Genomic DNA, 21,166 nt, shown 5'->3' on the forward strand with positions numbered 1-21,166 from the left:
CAAGAAAGCATCGATTTTTTAAAATAGATGGATAAGAACCAGAAAAAAAATAATTTTTAAATGTCCTAGCAGGATCTGTTTAAATACCCAAAGCATCACTTTGTGTAGGACAAATTTTTAACAAAAGGTAAATTTTTGATACAAAAATAGATGACAGTTACTAAAACACTGGTTTCTGGCCATAATTCAAGTCAAGATAACTGCAGCATCGCAACAAAGTTGCAGAGAAAGAGCTCAGTTCAAATCATGGTTCTGCAACAATCACGGATCTGATTTGAGAGAATAGCTTTTCTGAGACTTTGTTTCCTTGAAAACGAACACAATTTTATTTGCTCTGCAAACATCCCCAAATCATTATACAGGGCAGAAGATGAACAGGTACACAGCACGCCTTGAGGGGCTCAATAGTGCTCTAGAAATCAAAGATCTTATTAATAATGCTACGGACCTTAGCGGTCTGTAATTTTTAATTCTACAGTATTAATTTGCTTCCTTATGGCAAATATACTCCCAGGAAAACGTGGATTAGAAATCCTTTGAATTGGCATTGTTGTGTGTATGTATTTTGTTGTTGTCATTTTTTGAAAAAAAGTATAACATATATTAGCAGACATTATAAGAAGGGAGGAAATACAAAGGCATGCCAGAGCCTTGAGTATGTAACCAAGAAAATATACTCCATGAGTGTTGTCTTCTGAGCATATGGGAAACGTTAAAATAAGTGAACCCAACAAATACTTGTAAATCACATTTGTTTCTCTTGCCTTCTTGCCCCCCCGACAAAAAACACTCATAAATCATCCATTTTATGTATAAGCACAGTTGTTACCTCCAACGTAGCTGCTTCTGACTGCGCGCACGAGCCACGTGAAGTCCAGCTGTTCCTGGCGTGAGGAGTTCAGCTGGTTCCGGCTGGGGTATGTCTTAGGTTCGCCAGGGTTACATGCGTCCCTCTCCCATTAGAAAGAAAAGGCCCTGAGGGCAGGAACTGACTTCTTTGTTATATCCTCAGCTCCTAGCTCTGTGCCTGACACACAGGAGGTGCTCAATCAATGATGACGGAACGAATGAGAATTTACGAGTTCTCTTAACAGTGTGGACAGTCAGTTTTCTTCTCTGTGTGATTATCCAGTTTTCATGGGTAGATTTTTTCCTCTGCTATGGGTATTTTGCCAAAGACCACAGACACTAAGGCATCATTTTGCATTTTTTAATAACATAGTTCCACCTAATGTACAAATTTTGTAACGAGTATCAAATGGGCTTACACATGTAAGGAGTTTAGTGTATACGTGACACGTCCTCAATAAGCTACACATTACATTATTTATTTATGAAAGGCAGAAGAGTGACTCTGAAGCCAGGTGACCTAGACTCACATCCCAACGCTGCTACCATTGCCGAGACCTGCGTGTAACTTAAGTTCTCAGGGCCTCATTACTTTTGTGCTATTGTGGAAAAATAACACTGCTTGCTTCACAGCATTGCTGTGAGACTCCCATGAGATGCTATGTTAGAAGAAAATGGAACACATGCCTGGTGATGGGAACACAGCAAGTACTCAATACATACTAGAAAATGAAGAAAACCGAGGAAATATTTGTTAACCACCTGCTGTATACCAGAGACTCAGCTAGCTGCTGTGGGAGGGAGACAAGACCAACCCCAACCCTCATGGAGTTCAGATTCTAAGCAGGAAGGATCTCAGTCTGGGGAATAATTGATAACAGGGATCCTTACACTTTCCCTCCATTGTTCTCCCAGAGCTCTGGGCCAGCACAGAATTGAGAGGATTTTCACAGCAGCCATGTAAATGGACTGCGAAATGCCTTCCAACACTTCAGCTCTTGCACACAAGCTGGATATAAATCATCATCATCATCATCACCTAACCATGCAGAAAATTTTATATCTGATCTCATTTAATCCTTACAACAAAATTGCAAAATACATATGGTTGCCCTGTATTTACAGACTGAAGTTCAGAGAAGATAAGTAATTGTCCAAGATTACAGATCAAGTGTATCCCATAACTGCACTAACCATGCCTGGACACTCTCCCTGACCTTTTGCTGGAACTTGGCAGCTACACCAGTGAGCTCAGCAGGAGTGTATTCTCTCATCACGAACACTTCCTGAACGAAGGGCTGCCCCGCTGGCCTGGGTGGTTTCTTTCCTTTGTGTTAGAAATCAGATGGCATGGGGCCAGCACAACATCTTCCTCTTTGTTCTCCTCACCCTCCCAAGCATTCCCAATCAGTGTGTGTCACAAGCACTCGGACCTTAATCCAAGCAGCTCTCGCCCTCCCAGCTTTGCAAAACGGCACACGAGGGTCTGCACCTTACCATCCTCTTCTCCCACCTTGTCTGCCAGCCCGAAACTAGCAGAGCAGTGGACGCCTGAACATCTTGCTCTAACATCGGCTTTTCTTCCAACTTTCTCACAGGAGCTTCCACAGGATCCTCTCGCTGGGCACCAGTAGCCGTAGGACAGCCCACAGTGGAGGCCAGCCCACTGCCCAGCCAGGACTTTCCCTTCTTCACCGCAGTTCCTCAAACAAGCACATCAAGCCAGCTGATGTTTCTGGGGTGTCCCCGTACCCCCACAGTGCATCAAACACACAGGCCACCCCTCCCCACAGAGAGGTCAATGGCCAACCTGGGATTTCCCCTGCAGACCCCTCCTTTCCGAGGCCCGTTGCCTCCCTCTCCTGGCTGGTTCACAAGGGTTGGTTCACAACCTCGGGAGTTTCCCAGGTGAAATCTGGGTTCTTGGGTGGCTTTATGCTTCCCAGTAGTACAGAGCTATGGCCAGAAGGTGACTGCATTTCTCCCTGGAGTTGAGGGTAGCCGTGGGCTGCCATATGGAACCAGAAGCATAAATGGGCATCTTCATTCTTCCCTAGACAAAAAAGTAAGTAGAGAAGCCGTGATTCCAGCCCAGGCCTGTCTGTCTCCAGAGTCCATGCGAGCCACCCGAGAATCCAGTATTGCCCCTAAGTGCCACCCATATTTTAAATCACTTCATCCTCAGAATAACTCTATGAAGTGAATTCTGTTATTTGATAAAAGATGAAGCATGACCCAGAAGGATGAAACGGCTTGTTCAGTTCTTTCAGGGCAGTTAGGTGAGAACCTGTCCAACCCAGGCCCTGATCCTGACAACTTCCCAGTCCTCGTGCAGCTCCGTGTGAAACCCTAAAACCATGTTCTGAGATCAGCCTCAAAGGATGTCTTTGACCAGTTATCCCAGGAGCAGAATTGAGCTGTGTGCTCCGGGATGCCAGCAAAGGCCCCAGGACACCCCACGGGCTGTCATTTTGGCCTGTATGATGCCATCTCTACACTGTCTCCCTTCCTAGATAATCCTTTGCTGTGGGTTATCCAGGAATTCCACAAACACCCCACTGAGAGAAAAGGGTTTTGGCTTTGGACCCAAAGATTTAATGTACTTGCAGCTTTTAGAACACAACGTTTCTCCCTAAAAGTTTACCATAAAATGGTGACATTCATCAAGAATAAAAAAGCTATAATTCTATTCATCTACTACTTTGAAGTTGAAAACTAAAATTGCATTTACTGGACCTAGATTTTAAAACCTCTATTTTCAAAGTAACCACAAACCAATTTTTTATAGTAGAGTCTCATATCAGAGTGAATTTCACAGCGGTTGCTGTTTCTGAAAGGATTTCATGGCATCGTGCTTGTGAGCCCAGGCACTGGAGCCAGTTGCATACGCGTAAACCCCAGCCCAGTCATTCCTACTCACTGAGCGACCAGGGCAAAGGTGTCTACTCTCTCTAAGCCCGTACTTCCCAATCTGTAAAATGGGGACAAATCCAGTGCCTGTTTCAGAGTGTTGTTGTGAAGATGAAAGGACTTCAGGTACCTGATGTAACCACTCAGCATAATGCTTGGTAAGCAATCACCAGAAGGTGCAGGGTAATTAGGCATTTTATGTTCCCGATTTTCTCAGCTTTAGAGCCTGCATAATGGATCAGACAGAAATTTCCTCTTTCTAATATCCCGAGCCCATCAATACAGTATGATGATCACCCTACGGGTAGACTCTGCCTCTCATCCTGTATCAGAAGGACGGCCCCATGACCCCAGAACCTATCTCGCCCCAGCTTGGTTTATATCACTCACCCAGTAGGGATTAATGCGATGCTAACTTGCACCTCCGGAACTAAAAGAGGAGAAAAAGCTTTATCGTACAGTTGTCAAAAGCTCAGTTTGGGAGCCAGATAGACACATATTAGGAGTCCCAGATTCTGTGTGACCTTGGTCAAGTCACAAGACCTTGAACTTCTCCACTGCTCAGCATTCTTATCTTTAAATGGGCTTTACTTTTATAGGCTTACTATAAGGATTAAGTCTGATGTGACAGACACTGTGCTAAACATTTTATAAACATAGTAAGTCTTCAGTGAGTACAGAAATCCTTTAAGCCTTGCAAATGGATTCTCAAGATTTCTTTAAATAAAGACATGGTAAATGTAAATGTAACATGGTGCAATTGCTACAGAAAACCATTTGGCAGTTCCTCAAAAAGTTAAATATAGGGTTGCTATGTGATCCAGCATTTCTACTCCTAGGTATGTATTTCCCCTAAAATGAAAACGTATGTCCACACAAAACCGTGTACACAAATGTTTATAGGAGCTTGAGTCATACTATCCAAACTGCAAAAACAATCCAAATGTCCATCACTTGATGAATGAATAAACACTATCAAACACTATTCAGCAATAAAAAGAAATGAACTACTAATACATTCTATAACACGGATGGACCCCAAAACCTTTATGCTGAGGGAAAGAAGCCAGACACAAAAGACCACGTGCTGTGTGATTCCATTTGTACAGAGCATCCAGAAAAGGCAAGTCTGCAGAGACTGGAAGCAGATGAGTGGTTGCCAAGAACTGGTGTAGGGGGCAGGTAAGAAGTAAACTGGTGTGGAGTTTCTTTGGGGGTTGATGAACATACTCTAAAATTCTATTGTGATGATGGCTGCATAACTCTGTAAACACACTAAAAACCACTGAATTATACACTTAAAATGAGTGAAGTACATGGCATGTAAATTATGCCTCAATAAAGCTATTTACAAAGAATATGCAGGCACACCTTGGAGATATTGCAGGTTTGGTTCCAGAGCACCACAATAAACCAAATGTTGTAATAAAGCAAGTCACGTGTTTTTTTTCTAATTTCCCAGTGCATATAAAAGTTATGATTCCACCGTCTGTTAAGTGTGGATAGCACTGTGTCTAAAAAAGCAATATACATTGTTGCAGAAATGTGTGTTACAGCTCAGTGTTACAGCTTGGTGTGCAGCTCAGTTGTGACAGCAACCTGGATCTGGACAAGAGACCAAGCAGAACTCAGAGAGTTGGAGATCTCAGGTTTATTACTCCACCGGGCCCAGAGGAGTTAACACTCCAAGCTCTGGACCCTGTCTGTAGGTTTACACAGGCTTTTATAGGCTGCCAGTTTACACTTTGCAACATCATATGCAAATAAGGTATAACAAAAGTTGACTAATTAGGAACAAGCTTTGTAGAAATGGACCAATCAGGAGAGAGCTCCATGCAAATGAAGTACTACAAATGGACCAATCAGCAGTTAGCTCAGGGAACCAATAGAATTTTAGGGGTAAGTTCCACTTTCCTAGAAGTAAGCTGTTTCAGAGGCAAAAAGTGAGATAGAACCCCAGGGCCAGGGAACCAGATGGTGCTGGCAGGAGAGTAGTGGCCCTGCCTGGGGGTCCTGCTGGTCTTTTTATGGGGCTCCCCACCTCACATACCTTCATTAAAAATATATTGCTGAAGAACATTAACCATTATCTGACAACTCAGGGTTGCCACACACCTTTGATTTGTAAAAACCACAATATCTGTGAAACATGATAAAACGAAGTTATGTCTGGATGTAGTGGTAACTATATCTACCCCAAGTTCCTAGCTGGGATGTCCAACATATTGGTTTGTGTGTTATAAACATTCCAAGTAGTGTAGCAATTGAAAGAAGCGAAAAATAGAGAACCCTAACTTTTCCTGCGGAAACGGAAATTTCCTGTCGTTGCCAGAGAGTCTTCCCTCCCCTCCCAGCCAGAAATCAAGTTAAATCAAGGGCCAAAACGAACCCAAAGAAGTGGAAAGTGGGCAAATTTTTCTTGCAGTAGGTATTGGTGTAGGAACTAGACCCAGAGCTGCCTGGCTTTTCAGTCCAAAAGGGTCATAATCTCACACCTACAAATACATGAATTCTGTCTCATACACAACCAAACATGCTGAAGGTAAGAACTTTGTTTTAACAAGGTCACTGGACTAAAAGATTTTAACGACTTATTCAGTCACATCATTGTTTGAATGAATCTTTTCTCTGTGTTTATGAGTTGTTTGAGAAAAGTGACATAACTTATTCAGTCATTTAGTTAATATTTATAGGTCACCTGCTCTGTGCCAAGAACCAGCCCAGGTGTGGTATAACTTGAATTATTGCTCCACTTGGACATCATCAAACAGAAGCATTTTGTTTTCTCAGGATGACTCTGATGTGCTCATGGAGATCAAATAGGAATGCAAATGGAATTAAATTAAGGTCTGGTCCTCCATTAAGAAAAAGTAAAAAGGATAGTTTGGTTGCCTAAGATTTTTAAGCAAAGAAGGGTGTCACCGTACTGCCCATTGACCATGTCTTCTGTAGTCACTAAAGTGTCATTGACCCAAAGAGAATGTTGAAAGGAACGTATTCTCCAGGGAATAACCTGATTCTCCAAACACACATTTCAAGTACATTTTCCAACACAATAAAATGACACAGAAGGTGACAGCATGACGCATGGAGGCACCAAACCCGAGTCCTTCAGCCTCCTCTGTGCTCCAAGCTTTACCTTGGCTGCTCCCTTCAGCTTCCAACTGGCTTCAATTACCTCTAGATTCAGCTGCAGCAAACAACAAAGTATTGAAAACTCAATTTTCCATTCTTCAAAGTGCATTACCAGGAAAAGTGAAACGCAAGGCAACAAAGAGCATTTAATCATTAGGATCTTGCCCCTTGCTGTGGCGAGACCACACGGCTTGGCCCGCTTCCAGGGCTAGAATGAATGAATGAGCAGGGTTCTCGGGGAAAGCCTTTAACGACAGCCCGCTTTGCCCACAAAGCCTCCCCCTTTATTGCTCTTGGCATGCTTGCCCCTGCTTCTAATGGATCACCTCGCCGGGGTAAATACACACAGAGGGGAAGGTGCAGCCTTATGAATTCATGTTTCCATTTCTTTCCTCCTCTTTAGAAAGAGACTTAAGGAGATTTAATTATGCCAAAGTAGAAAAGTCTTGAGTCTTAAGGCTAAGACGGCAATCAACGGTGTTCCACCTCTGCCATTTCTCCGCTGTGGGGAGTCTGGCACTCGCCTGCAGCCGTGGTCCTCGGCTACAGCATCTCAACACTCCATCTTCCCTACGCTCAGTCCTCACGGGCTGTCACAGTGTCAGCATCACGGATCCCCCTACCTATCCTCATCCTGCTTGAAGAGGCGGATTGCTGTTGAGTCAGGGTTGAGGGTGATGCTGGCTACATGCTATGGGCTGGAACTTCAGTAGACAAGCTAGGTTAAGAGCTTTTCGGCTTTTATTCTAGGACTTCTCTCCTAACTGCTTCTCTCTGTTGGGCTCCTGTAAAGCCAGAGCCGGAAAACAGAACTGAGGGTGCTTTGTGGCATTTGTTGTGCGTAGGCTGCCCAATAATCATATCCTTCTCCTTAGACAAGTGTCACCCCAATTCCTTTTTTAGGAGACACAGCCTGGCAACTGTCAGTGAATCACTTTGCTCATCTCTAACCAACGAGCGGGCACGTGACTAGGCTGGGGCCACAGAAGTCCTCTCCCCAACATTTTTAATTTTCAGCAAGATGATTAAAAAAAATACTGAACATAATTAGACCTTTTTCTTGAGGAAGAGGTGTGTCTAGGGGAAGACACGTTATCAGTTCCCGCCATACAGAATCCACACGACCACCTGCTGCCCCAGCGCACACACAGCTGCTGCTGCCTGGTTCTTCAGCATGACTTCTGTTCCATGAGCAACTCCACGTCCTTCCAATGAATTCCCTCTCTGCATAGGTTAACCAGAGTCCGTTTCTGTTACTTGAAACCAAGTAGTTGCATAATAGGTTCAATTTTTTTCTCAGTTTAATAAAGCCAACTCAAGGATATAAGTAAGAACCTGGTCTCTGAAGATGGTGAAGGTTTCCAATCATGGGGGAATTCTTTATAAATGTGCTTTATGCTTGTGGGGTACCTTACAGCCTTTAAAGTGCTTTCCGTGTCTCTCTCCACGTGTACGCACACACACGTGTGTGTGCATGTATATAAGAACTGACCCATATATACACATGCACGTGTGTGTTCCGTGCGTGTGCAGAGAGAGAGAGAATGAATCGTTCTCAACTGAGATGAAAATGAAATGAACGACTCTGGGACATAAGTAGCTATTGAACACAGGAAAAAAGAGAAATGAGGTGCTTAGAATGAGAGTGGGGTTGTTACAGTCCTCAGATTTTCTGGCTCCAGTCCAGAATGCTTTTAAGTAAACAACACACAAAAGCATCGACCTAAAAGCTTTAACACTTATTAATGAGGTATTATAGATGCCTCGTCTCATTTAATCCTCTCCATGGCCCTCTGGAACACTATTAGGCATACTGAACATTACAAAGTAAATGAGAATTTTAAGTAAATTATCTTGGTCCTCAGCTGGCAAATTAGAAAGGCAAGATAATGCCAGGGAAGGCTGTTCAGACTGTCAAGTCCATATTCTTTACCCTACATGGTCTCCGCTCTACAATGAGGGGAAAAGCAAAACCTTAATGAATTTAAACAGGACACGCTTTTAATAAATGTTACTTGATAATTGGTTTAACTATGCGGGGGAGTAGATTTCTACCACTGAATATAAATCAACATGAATTCAAAGTAGACTAAAGATTCAATGTTTAAAATGAAACATAAACCCAGCAGAATAAAATTTAGGCAAGATTTTTCTGATCTCAGGGTGGGAAAAGCTTTCTAAGTGAAGCAAAGAAAGCATCTTAAAGTAAGTTATTGATATATTTGACTACATATCAATTAAAAATATGTGCAGCACAAAAAGGATTATGAATTCAAATCAGGGACAAGCCAGAAAAATATTTCCAAAATACATTACGGAAGATGAATAATCTTAGTATATAAATATTTCTTCTACAATAAAAATTAATTAATCAACATTTAAAAAATATATGCAACAGTCATAAATAGTCAAATCACAGAAGTAATAGATAGAGGAAGAGATCTAATAAAAAGTACAGGTTCTCTAATAATAAAAGAAATATAAATTAAAGAAATTATAAGTTTCTACTTTCATATACCATGTTGACCAAAGTTTCTGTAGTTGTGTCAATACTATTATTATACTGAATTCTGTTAAGTGTACAGGGGGATTATGTAAATTGGTATAACTTCTCTAGAAAACACTTTAATAATATGTAACCAACACCTAAAACAATGTCTGTACGCCTTGTCTCGGTGGAGAAGTGGATAAAGAAGACATGGTGTTTGTGTATGTGTGTGTGTGTGTGTGTGTGTGTGTATACATATATATGTGTGTGTGTGTACACAATGGAATACTACTCAGCCATAAAAAAGAATGAAATAATGCCATTTACAGCAACATGGATTGACCAGAGATTATCATACTAAGTGAAGTAAGTCAGAAAGAGAAAGACGAATATTATATCATACTTATATGTGGAATCTTTAAAAAAATGACACAGATAAACTTATTTACAAAACCAAAACAGACTCACAGAAATAGAAAACAAACTTATAGTTACCAAGGAGGAAGGGGGGTGGGAAGGGATAAATTGGGAGTTTGGGATTTGCAGACACTAACTACTATTTATAAAACAGATTAAAAAACAAGATCCTACTATATAGCACATGGAACTATATTCAATATCTTGCAATAATCTATATCAAAAAAGAATATAGCTCAAGTGGTAGAGCAAATGCTTGACATGCACAAGGTCCTTGATTCAATTCTCAGTATCTCCCCTAAAATTAATAAATAAATAAATAGACCTAATTACCCCCCCAACCAAAAAAAGTTAAAAAAATTTTTTTAAAGAATATGAAAAGGAATATATAGAGTATGTGTATGACTAAATCACTATTCTGTACACCAGAAACTAACACAACATTGTAAATAAACTACACTTAAAGTTTAAAAATACGTTAGATGATAAAATGCAGTTATTGGGTGACAGGATGATTGGCATCTTCTTCCTTTATACATCTGTCTTTTCCAAATTTTTACAATGAGTATCTACAGAACAACGTGTTGCATACATACATACGTACATACATATTCTATACATACATGTATATATGATACACACAAATTAATTTTTTTAAATATATTGTTCAGCTGAGAGTTGGAATTGCATCTGTCACATTTACTGGGGTTTATATCCTCAGGACCCAGCACCTAGTCACTTAACCCATAACAGTAAATACATAATGAGTATTTAATTACAGGCAAATTCATGAACTCAGATTTAAGGCTGCTCAAGAGTCTCTGTCATGCTTCTCTGCAGGACACAAGCTGCATAACCAAAAAGAACTGAATAAAAGGTGTATTTTTTTTTTCCAAAAGAGTGGGCACAGCCTATGGAAAGCAGAAAGGGTGAGGCACCATCCTAGGACATGAACAGACGGAAGCACTTACCGCAGGTGTAAACGGAATGGGAGGGAGCCTGGATCGTGAGTTGCTCAGAGGTAGGGCTCTGCAGAGAAGGATGCCTGAACAGAGGCAAAGCTGGCGTGAGCCCGCAATTTGGCAGAGTCGGGGAATAAATACCCCAACCTTTCTCTCCTCTCCACTCCCATCTCCTGCTGGTGTCTGCCATCATCTGAACCAATCCAAAGCCACGGGGCAAGGAAACACAGGGATGTGGTCCATCTAAACCAGGCGTCCAGCATGCCGGGCAGGGTGGAGAAGACAGAGCAGATTTGGGGCGGTACCAGCACGAGCAGAGGGTCTCCCAGCTCCGCACCTCTTCGCATCCCCCTCAGTGCCCCGCACACAGATAGTGAGCCATAAACACCCATGAAAGTGGACCAACTGCACTGAATTGAATGAAACAGAATTGAAGTGAATTGCTTCGAACTGAATGGACCCAACCAGACTGCTAAGTAGTTTCCAAGTCGGAAGTTGTCTCATCTTCGAGGTGTATTCACGGGTCTCGCACCCCTGAGCTGCAATACGCTCACTCTAAGTCCCTGCTTCTGCCGAGTCTGGAATGCATGACATCCCATGATCGAAGCCACTCTGATCAATCCTGCAGCTCACTGTTACATGACATTTTATATGCTTTATATTTTTATCTTTAATTCCTGGGTCTCCCTCCTCCTTCTGTTGGTAAGGCATAATAAATTGGGCAAAGAAATATAGTTTCTCTTTGGGGTTTCAAACTCTAAGAGGTGGTAAACTGTGAGGGGTTTATATACATGCATTAAAAAGGAAAGTGCAACTTTTATGTGGGATTTCCAACATTTTGCAGCAGCCTCTGCACAGGCCTCCTGGTGCCGGGACTGGCTTGCACACAGCAGCCCCTGTGAACACAAAGCTGCTAATTTACCTGGTGCGGCTTCTTGGAGCACAGAGCCATCTGAGCAGCAGCTGAGGCCAGGGCAGGCGGTGTGCCCAGGGCGGCGCTGGCAGCCTACGAGGAGGGCAGTTGATAGAGTCCTGGAGCTAGAAGGGTCACTCAGGCCGAGGCAGGATGACTCTAAAAAAAAAAAACCTGTCCAAAAAAATCAGTTGTTTTAGTGGAAAACATTACCAAACTTTTTAAGTAACAACCAAATGATCAGACTGTCTCCTGTGAACCCAATCCTGATTTTATTTTTTACCATAGGCCCAATCTTAAGAAAAATATCATTTAAACCCAGTAATTAAACTTGAACACAATGCAAACGGTTGGACTAGAGGGCCTCCTATAACCCCAGTATGGGGGACAGAATCCAAACTGTCTTCTACAGGAAAACTCCTCCTTGTCAGACTTTTGGTACAAATAATGAAAATCATCATAATAACTTCACCCATAGTTAAAATAGTCTGTGTAATTAATCATGCTATGATGGGATGACAGTGGCTATACACAGAATGCAAAATCACCTATCTTGAGGTCGAAGTTCTCTAAGGCTGAATGATAGAACAAAAAAAAAAACCCTCGAAAGTGCCATAAACTTCGTGTTTTATACAGTCACTGTATAAACTAGCACAGCGATCTGGTCAGTTGGGTAATATGGTTACTCTTCACTCTAACAGAGAAGTGGTTTTAAATTAGGTTCAAATAGCCTAAGTGAGGTGGAGATTTAAAAATGACAAGGACACCCTTTAACCCAAAGGTACAGACTTTACATTAATCAAAGCTATTGGAAAATCGCTGACCCCCTGGGAAGTTCTAAAACAGCTCTTGAAACCAAAAGAACAGAGCCAAGATAGAAGAAGGAATTATCAGCCTGCCGAAAAGCCCCAGAGACCGGGATTGGAACCCAAAGCAAAAGGCAAGATGGGGAAACCAACTTGAAAGAGAATCAGGTCATGCATTGATTGCTCACGTCAGGGAAGTGAAGGCCCATGGAGGGTCTCTGATGAAGTCAAGTAGGAAGGTCAGGTTAAACTAGCACCAAACACATGACACCCTCCTGTTCGTCCCCACCCAGTCCTCCTGGACCCAGCAACTCGAGGAGAATGAAGAGAAACTGGCAAACAGCATAGCCAGAGGGAGCATGCCTCTGCCTCTTCACAGTTCTACGACCGTGGACTGCAGAGAAAACCTGAGCTTGAAGACAGGAGAGAACTCTGATCAGGATGTGAGACTGAAGACTTGGACCAGACTATATTTTTCAACATCCGAAATCAGACTGTTTCTTTCCGTTAAAGTGACTTGACAGCTATGGGATTTTTTTCCCAAGATACCGTCAAGGGACAGGGAAGAGAGAGTCAGCAGATCAGAGAAGGCAGCAGCAAGCAGAAAAGAATACGATTTCTTCTTTGTATTCAATCAGTCCAATCAAGAAAATGGTTACAAGTAGAACTAAGTGTTTACAACCCCAACATCACATTCATATCAATGCCCCCCCGCCCACATACACACAAAGAGTTTTAAGAGGCCCTGTGCGGGCTACTTGCCCTCCCAGGGCAAATCCCTCCGTCCAGGGAGAAAAGTGTATCTGATCGGTCAGTCTGGTCACTTTCGCATTCTCCAACTGAAGGAGACAAAGCCCCAAGACTGAGGGTCCTGCTGATCCCATCGTAATTATGTAAAGGTGGTAAAGAACACTTCCCAAAAGGAAGGGATGATGGAAAAGAAAAACAAACAAAAAGCAAACGATAGGCAGACATTACAGAACCAAAATGTGGCATCTCGCAGCAGCGGACCTAGAGTTTTCGGTGCTGTCTCAGTAATCATCTCCTCGGCCTTTTAAATGAATGCACTTCTTAAACTCCTCCCTCGACTATGAGGATTGATTAAAGAGCAGGGCATCTGTAAGGCAGAGAGAGTGTGAGGCAGACTTCAGGCCAGCTGGCCTAAATTTATCCCTGCTTCTTCCCGGAAGCCGTATGCCTTGGGACAAATTACCTAAGCCTTAAAACTCCTTAAAAAAAAAAAAAAAAAAAGCATCAAATTGACCTAACAAAGGAAAACAACAGTCAACGGTCACATGAATGACCTCAAAAGCAACTTAATTAGGCATTCCATTTTCCTTAGGGTAATAAGTATATCATCTATATTTGTGTGCATCCAGTGGGTTTTAAAGATAAAATCAAGGAACCTAGAACTCACCTTTTATGTATAAACTACTCAGGTAAAAGTATAAAAAGAAGAGAAAGAAAGAGGGTAGAAGAGGAATGGAAACAGAAAACGAAAATCCCAAGGAAAAGGCAGAGGCAGAGACAAACGCAGAGAAACAAGAAAAAACCAGGCAGGGTCACAGACAGAAACACGCTGGGGAAACGCAAGAAGCTGATTTCTACAGGATTGGAGCGCCACCTTGTGGAATACAAGGATAGTGCAGCTGACACCTCCTGACGCTTTATTCCACTTTCTCAGCAACTACAAACAGTAACATCAGTTTCTTGGTACGTGTTCAATAAACCAAGTGAAATTAAATAGAGGGAAAAGCCCAACTTATGGACTGAGGTTTCCCAATTCTACTGAGGAGAAACCATGGCTCATAGAACATTCCAAACTTTAAACATTAAAAAGATGAGATGCATGTGAAAACCTTCAGAAACAAGTCTAAAAATAATGACATCTGTAAGTAAAGTTTTCTTCATATTAAGTTTCCTGTGACTTCTGTTTCATTTACCTCAGTTCATTCCTATATTCATTCAACAAGGGATATTTGTTGGACATAGAAGATGTGCCCCAGAGAGAACTGAGCATGGGGGATACTGCAGCTCCTGCCCCATGGTGGCTTCTGCTTTAGTGGAAGGTAAATAATCCAGGAATAAGCAAGTAAATACAAAGTGTCAGATGGGAGTGGGCTTTACACACTCACTAAAGTGAGCTTTGGGGAAAAACATAGATCAAAAGGGGACTAACATACAGATGTGCCTGGACTCTGGAGTCAGACACACCTGAGCTAGACTCTCACCATTTACCAACTCTGTTACTTGATCTCTCTAAGCTTCAATTTCTTCATCTACAAGATGGGAATTAAAATGCTTTCTTTGACACAAATGAACTTATTTACAAAACAGAAACAGACTCATAGACATAGAAAACAAACTTATGTTTACGGGGAGGGGAAAGGAGGTGGGCAGGGATAAATTGGGAGCTCGAGATTTGCAAATATTAGCTAGTATATATAAAATAGATAAACAACAAGTTTTTTCTGTGTAGCACAGGGAGCTGTATTCAATACCTTGTAGTAATCTATAATGAAAAAGAATATGAAAACAAACAAACAAAAATAAAATGCTTTCTCTGTTACACTCCGGGAAGATCAAATGAGGATTAAATGCTGCAAAGGTGATAGCTTTGCATTGTGCCAGGCATACACTAAACATCAGCTAACACCTACATGAGTTTTGATCATGTGAAATTATAGACACAGATGTGAAAACACCTTGCTGCTTACATTTGTATGGGACTTTTCAATGATAATAGCAGCTATCTTTGTATTGCTTACTCCACTCGCCTTATATTAAGCCGTCACAATATGTCAAAAATGTATCATATTATTTCCATTTTACAGATGGGAAAACTGAGGCCCAGCACATTTAACTAGGTCGCCCATGTTCATTTGCACAGCCAGTGTGAGCCAGAATTCTGACCCAGGCAGTCTGACAGCAGAATCTGTGTCCCCAGTCACAACAGGAAACTGGCCTTCAACTTGCTGTGTACACGAAGCATGTGTTTGAAGTCAGAATCCGAATCCAGACTTCTCATTTCTTCCTGCTCCACGTACCCCTCATTAGGAATTACTTGATTTAATCACTGTGATTCACATTTGATTGTTACACCCAAACTGCACCTGTATGATGCCAAAACCATTGGTCAGTGAAAAGTAAGATTTCAAGTCACCTGCCCAATTGTTTTTCACAGTACAGGAAATAGCAACCCATTAGGGAGTTGTGAAATCAAGCTGGTCAGTTGTAACCGGCTTCTCTTAAGAAATGAAGCAGATAAAACGTAAAACACCACACAGAGGCACACACAGTAAGGATAAGTATTTTTAAGTAAACCTTTGTTTCAGCTGTGTGTGTGTGTGTGTGTGTGTGTGTGTGTGTGTGCAGACATAAGTCCTCGGTGCTCTGTATTGTGAGGTAAAACGCACTTCTTAAAGAGGGTCTCAATCTAAACATCTTGAACAACACTGATCTAGGTGACATTCTTTGATCTCTTCAAAAAAAAAAAGATCGGTTGCCCATTTATACTTTTTGATTTCCACTCTACTCTGTGAAAATCAGACATGCACACCTTAAGATAAGGCACCGAAACAGTTTTCATTCCTGGTTCAGACACGTTGCTGTCACAGACAGACCAAGTCTTTACCTACATGCTGTCAGCAAATCTGGAACAAGAATAAAATTTTGACTTTTGTGTTTATTATTCTCCTCAAAGACGTATTGGATTATTTTTTCTTTCAATGAGGAGACAAGTCATTTTGGCATCCAACACACACTGCCTCATTTTGCTACTTAGAAAATTTATGTCACATGCTGAAAAAAGACCCAAAGAAACAAACTGGGTTTTCAACCACTAGGTGAGCTTATAGACCACATGTTCAGCCATCCTTGGGCATTTTTCAAAGTTGGAAATGTCAGACATTTATATGGTTTATTTGTAAAGCACTAACAATAATTGGAACATTATGGTCTGATTATTTGCTAGAGAAATGTATTTAAACAATTCAAGTGTTTGAAGTTTAAGGGTGTAAAAAAAATCACATGACACCAAATAAAATTTTATTACTGTTTTTGCACTTACATAACTTAGAAACACCTATTAAAATTTAAAAAAAATAAACAGCTTCCTCCCTTATAACAAGAGTTTAATCTTAGCTCATACATGACATAGGGCAAAAGATGTTTTGACAACTTTAGAACTTTCTGTACAAAATATGATTTGGAGCCAAAAATACCAATATTGAAAAATATCAATCAGTTCTGGTGGTGTGGACTTCTGAGGTAAAAAGCAAGCAAACTAACTAACTAACAACAACAACAACAACAACAACAACAACAACAACAACAACAACAAAACTAGAAAAATTTGCCCTTCCTGTAACTAACCATCATAATGGCCAAAACCAACACTTTGAGGCTCAAACTCTGTATCTCGGACTGTCCCTGGCAACGTGAAAGGGGAACAAAAACCAGTGTCAGACAATGTGTTTGGTTTTAAGGTTTAGACAAGAGGGTCACAGAATACTGCATAATAAGGAAACAAGTAGCTTCCAGGGAACAAAATAGTTGTGATTAATACGATCAAATAATGGTAAATCTAGGTGGACCCCATTTTGAGCCTTTTGCCCCACTGATCAACCAAAAAAATCAAACCTTTCATCAAATTAATAGCTATTAATTTTTAGACCGAAACAAAATTGACACTACACTGTAACAGTGAATTCCCTTTCCAGGGGACACTTATAGCCTAAGCCACAACTCAAAGGGGAACCAAAGGATTTCACTTGAATAGCATTTGACTTTAAAGAATTTCAGCTAGGAGAAAACAGGAAATTTTTGGTTATGACAAGATAATACATATGAGATATTAATTTATGTTTTAGGCTGAATTAAGGTACTTACTGTTCTCTGGACTCAAAAAGGAGCCCAGCTTTCATGTTTAATCACGTGGAAAGTGGGCAAGGTCCCCATAAACATAGGACACCATCCAAAGGAAATATCTCTCAACTCCAACGTCAGCATTACACTGAGAGAAAACATTATCTGAGGTTCTCTTAGAAGGGACAGGTTTAATTTAAAGAACATACGTTGGGTCAGCTGGGTTGGGGGGAAGCAATTGGATCCCCTTCGCCCAGTAAGTGACATTAAATGCAGGAAAATGGCAGGATCGTCTAGTGAAATAAAAAGATACCTGAGTTAAATAACAGCTCTGCAAGGTAACACGCCGTGTGTTTGCAGTCAGTGCATTTGATTGGGGTTTTAGAGTTTTCATATTAAAAGTGGAATAAAAGTTGTTTTGAAGATCAGAGACGACACACACAAAGTACCTGGCCCATAGTAGGTGCTCGATTGGTGACAGCTAACTAAAACAGTCACACCCAACTGTACCCCATAGACGAGTGTAACACATGTCAGAACGGCCAGGAGGACCGTGCTTGGCTGACCTTGCGTTGCTCTTTAGCAATAAAAGAATGAACACATTCCTTACGTGCGCGATGCACTCTCGTCTAAATGCCCCAACCTGTGACTTCTTTACCTTCTATACTGCTAGTTATCCAAGATCTTGAAGAAACACTGAACTTCTAGTGGGCGACCCTCTGTTAGATCAGCACAGTGAACAGCAAACTGGGTCTCAGATTTACCGAAGATCGCTCGAAGGATTCCAGGGTGTAAAACACCAGGCAATTTCTCTGGCAGCACAAGAAAAAGAATCAGGACCGTGAGCTGCATTTCTCCTGCCATCTGCTCCAAAGAGGGCTCTGACGCTTCCAGGAGCAGCTGCACACGCCAGTCCAGACTCTGCAGGTCCAAGAGGTCTTTCCCAGTCACGTAGGGCTTCATCTCTTAAAGTCTCCCTGGCAATTATAAGACCACTGGTAATAAACTGGGTCAGCTCACTGAAAAAGGGCCTTGACTGATGGTCGCTATGAAAATGTGTTGTTTCTTCCCTTGAAAGCATCATCATTTTGAGTTTAGTTGTAGTAAATCCAGCTTTGCTTATGATTTCAATTATTTCTCCAGTTTTTGATACAGTGTCTGGTTTAATCGGGGCTGATATCCTAACACCATATCCAGCTTGTGAACATCATGCTAGCTTTTAAAATCACACTTTCCAGGGAGGTGGGTAGAGCTCAAGCGGTAGAGCGCATGCTTAGCATGCACAAGGTCCTGGGTTCAATCCCCGGTTCCTCCTCCAAAAATAAATAAAGCCTAACTACCTTCTCCTACCCCCAACCAAAATAAAATAATTAAACAGTACAATTAAAAAATTAAAATATTTATAAATAAATAAATAAATAAATAAATAAATAAATAAATAAATAAAATCACACTTTCCTTTAAGAGGACACATCAGAACTATGCCCAGATTTCTCCTTAATTCACACTTGCCCACCACCCCGCCTGTCAGACGATGCTATCTCATTAGACTGCCTCATCCCATCTATGATTCTCTTTTACCAGACTTGATTTCCTTCATGGCCTTTATACCAGTTTCAAATAATAAACTAATACTTTTTTTATTCTAGAGCCAGAAATATAAGAACTCCGCATTACCCATCACTGCATACCTAGATTCTAGCACAGTGGCTGACAGTAGCTCCCACTAAACGTTTGCTGAATGAATAAAGGAATGAATCAGCAAGTCCCAATATGATAGAAATGGCTTTTACTATTTCTACGTCCCCCCAAATCCAGATCTAACCACAAGTTATTCTGAGCCCCTCTGTTTACAGCTGGTCAAATTTGAGATGTCAGAGACCACACAGTTTCTGGTTCTGTAACTTTAGCTAAGTGTCCTGTGTGCTTGAGCAAAACGGCCCACTGACATCCTCTGCCATTCCCCTAGGACTACTCTCTCCCAGTGCGGGGTGTGTGGGGTTTTGTAGATGATGGTCAAAAAAGAACCATTTCTGGGTGTAATCCTGGAGTTTTGTTCCCTTTAATGCCAACAAAAATACTGCTTTTTGATGACTTGCTTTCTTGAAATATTAAATACTTCCTTCCTCCCCACTCCCTTCCCAGCCCCCCTCCCACCACCGAGATCTCATGGTCCTGCTGCCGGAGTCCATCAGATTCCTTTTCAGATGTGCAGCCACGACGGTTTTTATTTCTAAAACCATGGCCTCTATTTCCATCATTTCATATTATATAATGACCTGTTCCATACACAACTCTAACCATTGAAACTTTTTTTTCTTAATTTTTGTCTTCTTTCATCTTCTTTGGTCTCATTACCATCTTTTGATGCCAAGAACCATAAAATTCATGCAAAGTCCTTGCGGCCCATTCACTTCTCCCAACACCAGTCCACCAAAAAGAGACCCCAGTCATTCTCTCTGGGTTGAAAAGGGACTGTCATTGTCCCAGCAGTAATTATGGTCTTTTAATATAAGAGGCAAAACCACATTCCTTGGGGATATGACAAAAGAATTCCTGTGATGAGGCTTAAGCTATTTATGTGGGATTGTAAAGCTGGTTCCAAATATTTGAAGCCAGGCCTCAATATATGTACAATAATTAAGCCAAGATTTATCAGAAAATGCCAAGAAAATGCCTGGATACTTGTTATTGGTCAGATCCCACAGCCACAGTGTGTGGTGATTCCTACTGGCTCTATAAGAATCATGCACTGACAACTAGTCTCCATCTCTTCATGGATATTGAATATTAATGATGCACTTGGCCAGAGTTTATCCTGGGAAGAAAACACCATGGCCTCAGCAACCAGGCCCAGGCATCATGTTTCAGAAATGAGCCATTTGGATGTGAAGTATCGTCAGGAACAGTGGTTCATTCCCAGACATGTGAGAATTCTCCTTTGGCTCAGGGGACTACTCCGACCGAAAATTCTGATGCACTTCTCAGAAGAGTTTTAAAAGATGAAAGTGAACATAAAAAAGAAGAGCCACAGCAATACGCAAAAATAAAAGACACGGGGGAAGGGTATAGCTCAGTGGTAGAGCACACACTTAGCATGCTGGAGGTCCTGGGTTCGATTCCCAGCACCTCCATTAAAAAATCAAGTAAAAGACACAGACAGTTGTGGGAGAAGGAAATGTGGGGACCAGCAGAGGACAAAGGAAAGGACAAGGTCGAGGCTAAAAGTACTTCTCCTCCTCCTAATAGTAATAATAATAGCATTAACTGAGCCCTCAATACATCCCCTGTACTGCCCCACAAACTCACCCCAACCCAGTAAGAGATGTTACTATTCCTTTTTTATAGATAAAGAAAAGGAGGCAAAAAAAAGGCTAAGTAATTTGCCCAGAATTAACCAGACTGTTCTCTGAGTCAGTGTCCAGCATCCCATCAGACATACATCCAACTTCAATTTACTTCTAGGACAAATAACGAGATAGAAAGCTGACTCCCTCTTAGCTCTGCTTAAGGGCGGAGATCTGGCCTTCTCTAAACCTTCCACCACAGGGAGGAGGAATCTCACTGCCTGTAAAGAAGTCTTGACTTAGAGTCAGGCGGCTGGAGCACCAGTGCCGTCTCTGACTGTTTAGCTATGTGACGTGAGCATCACTCACTACCTTTTAGACCAAGTTCTCCTATTTGTAAAAAGGAAGTCTTCAACTTCAGCTTCCAGCTCCACACATAAGGATCTTGGAAGCTGCCATTTTGCCCTAAAAAAAAAATGCTCAACCTGAACTTTTTTTTTTTAGCCAAATTATTGCCCATTCCTAAAGGAGCT

At 41.5% G+C, this 21,166-nt stretch overlaps 1 protein-coding gene across 4 annotated transcripts in view; it reads right to left on the minus strand.

The window, feature by feature from the left end:
- Window positions 1-21,166, minus strand: part of LOC116659869 — a 422,086-nt gene that overhangs the window by 299,181 nt on the left and 101,739 nt on the right. For 3 of the 4 annotated variants that reach the window (XR_004315229.1, XR_004315230.1, XR_004315231.1), the window contains exon 6: window positions 11,684-11,848. The gene's annotated coding sequence lies outside the window, so the exon portion shown is untranslated. Of the gene's footprint in view, window positions 1-1,234; window positions 2,903-11,683; window positions 11,849-21,166 lie in introns of those variants that run through there. The other variant, XR_004315232.1, reaches the window with a different exon arrangement.

This window comes from Camelus ferus, chromosome 25 (genome assembly GCF_009834535.1).
Source record: "Camelus ferus isolate YT-003-E chromosome 25, BCGSAC_Cfer_1.0, whole genome shotgun sequence".
NCBI classification, from domain to species: Eukaryota; Metazoa; Chordata; class Mammalia; order Artiodactyla; family Camelidae; genus Camelus; species Camelus ferus.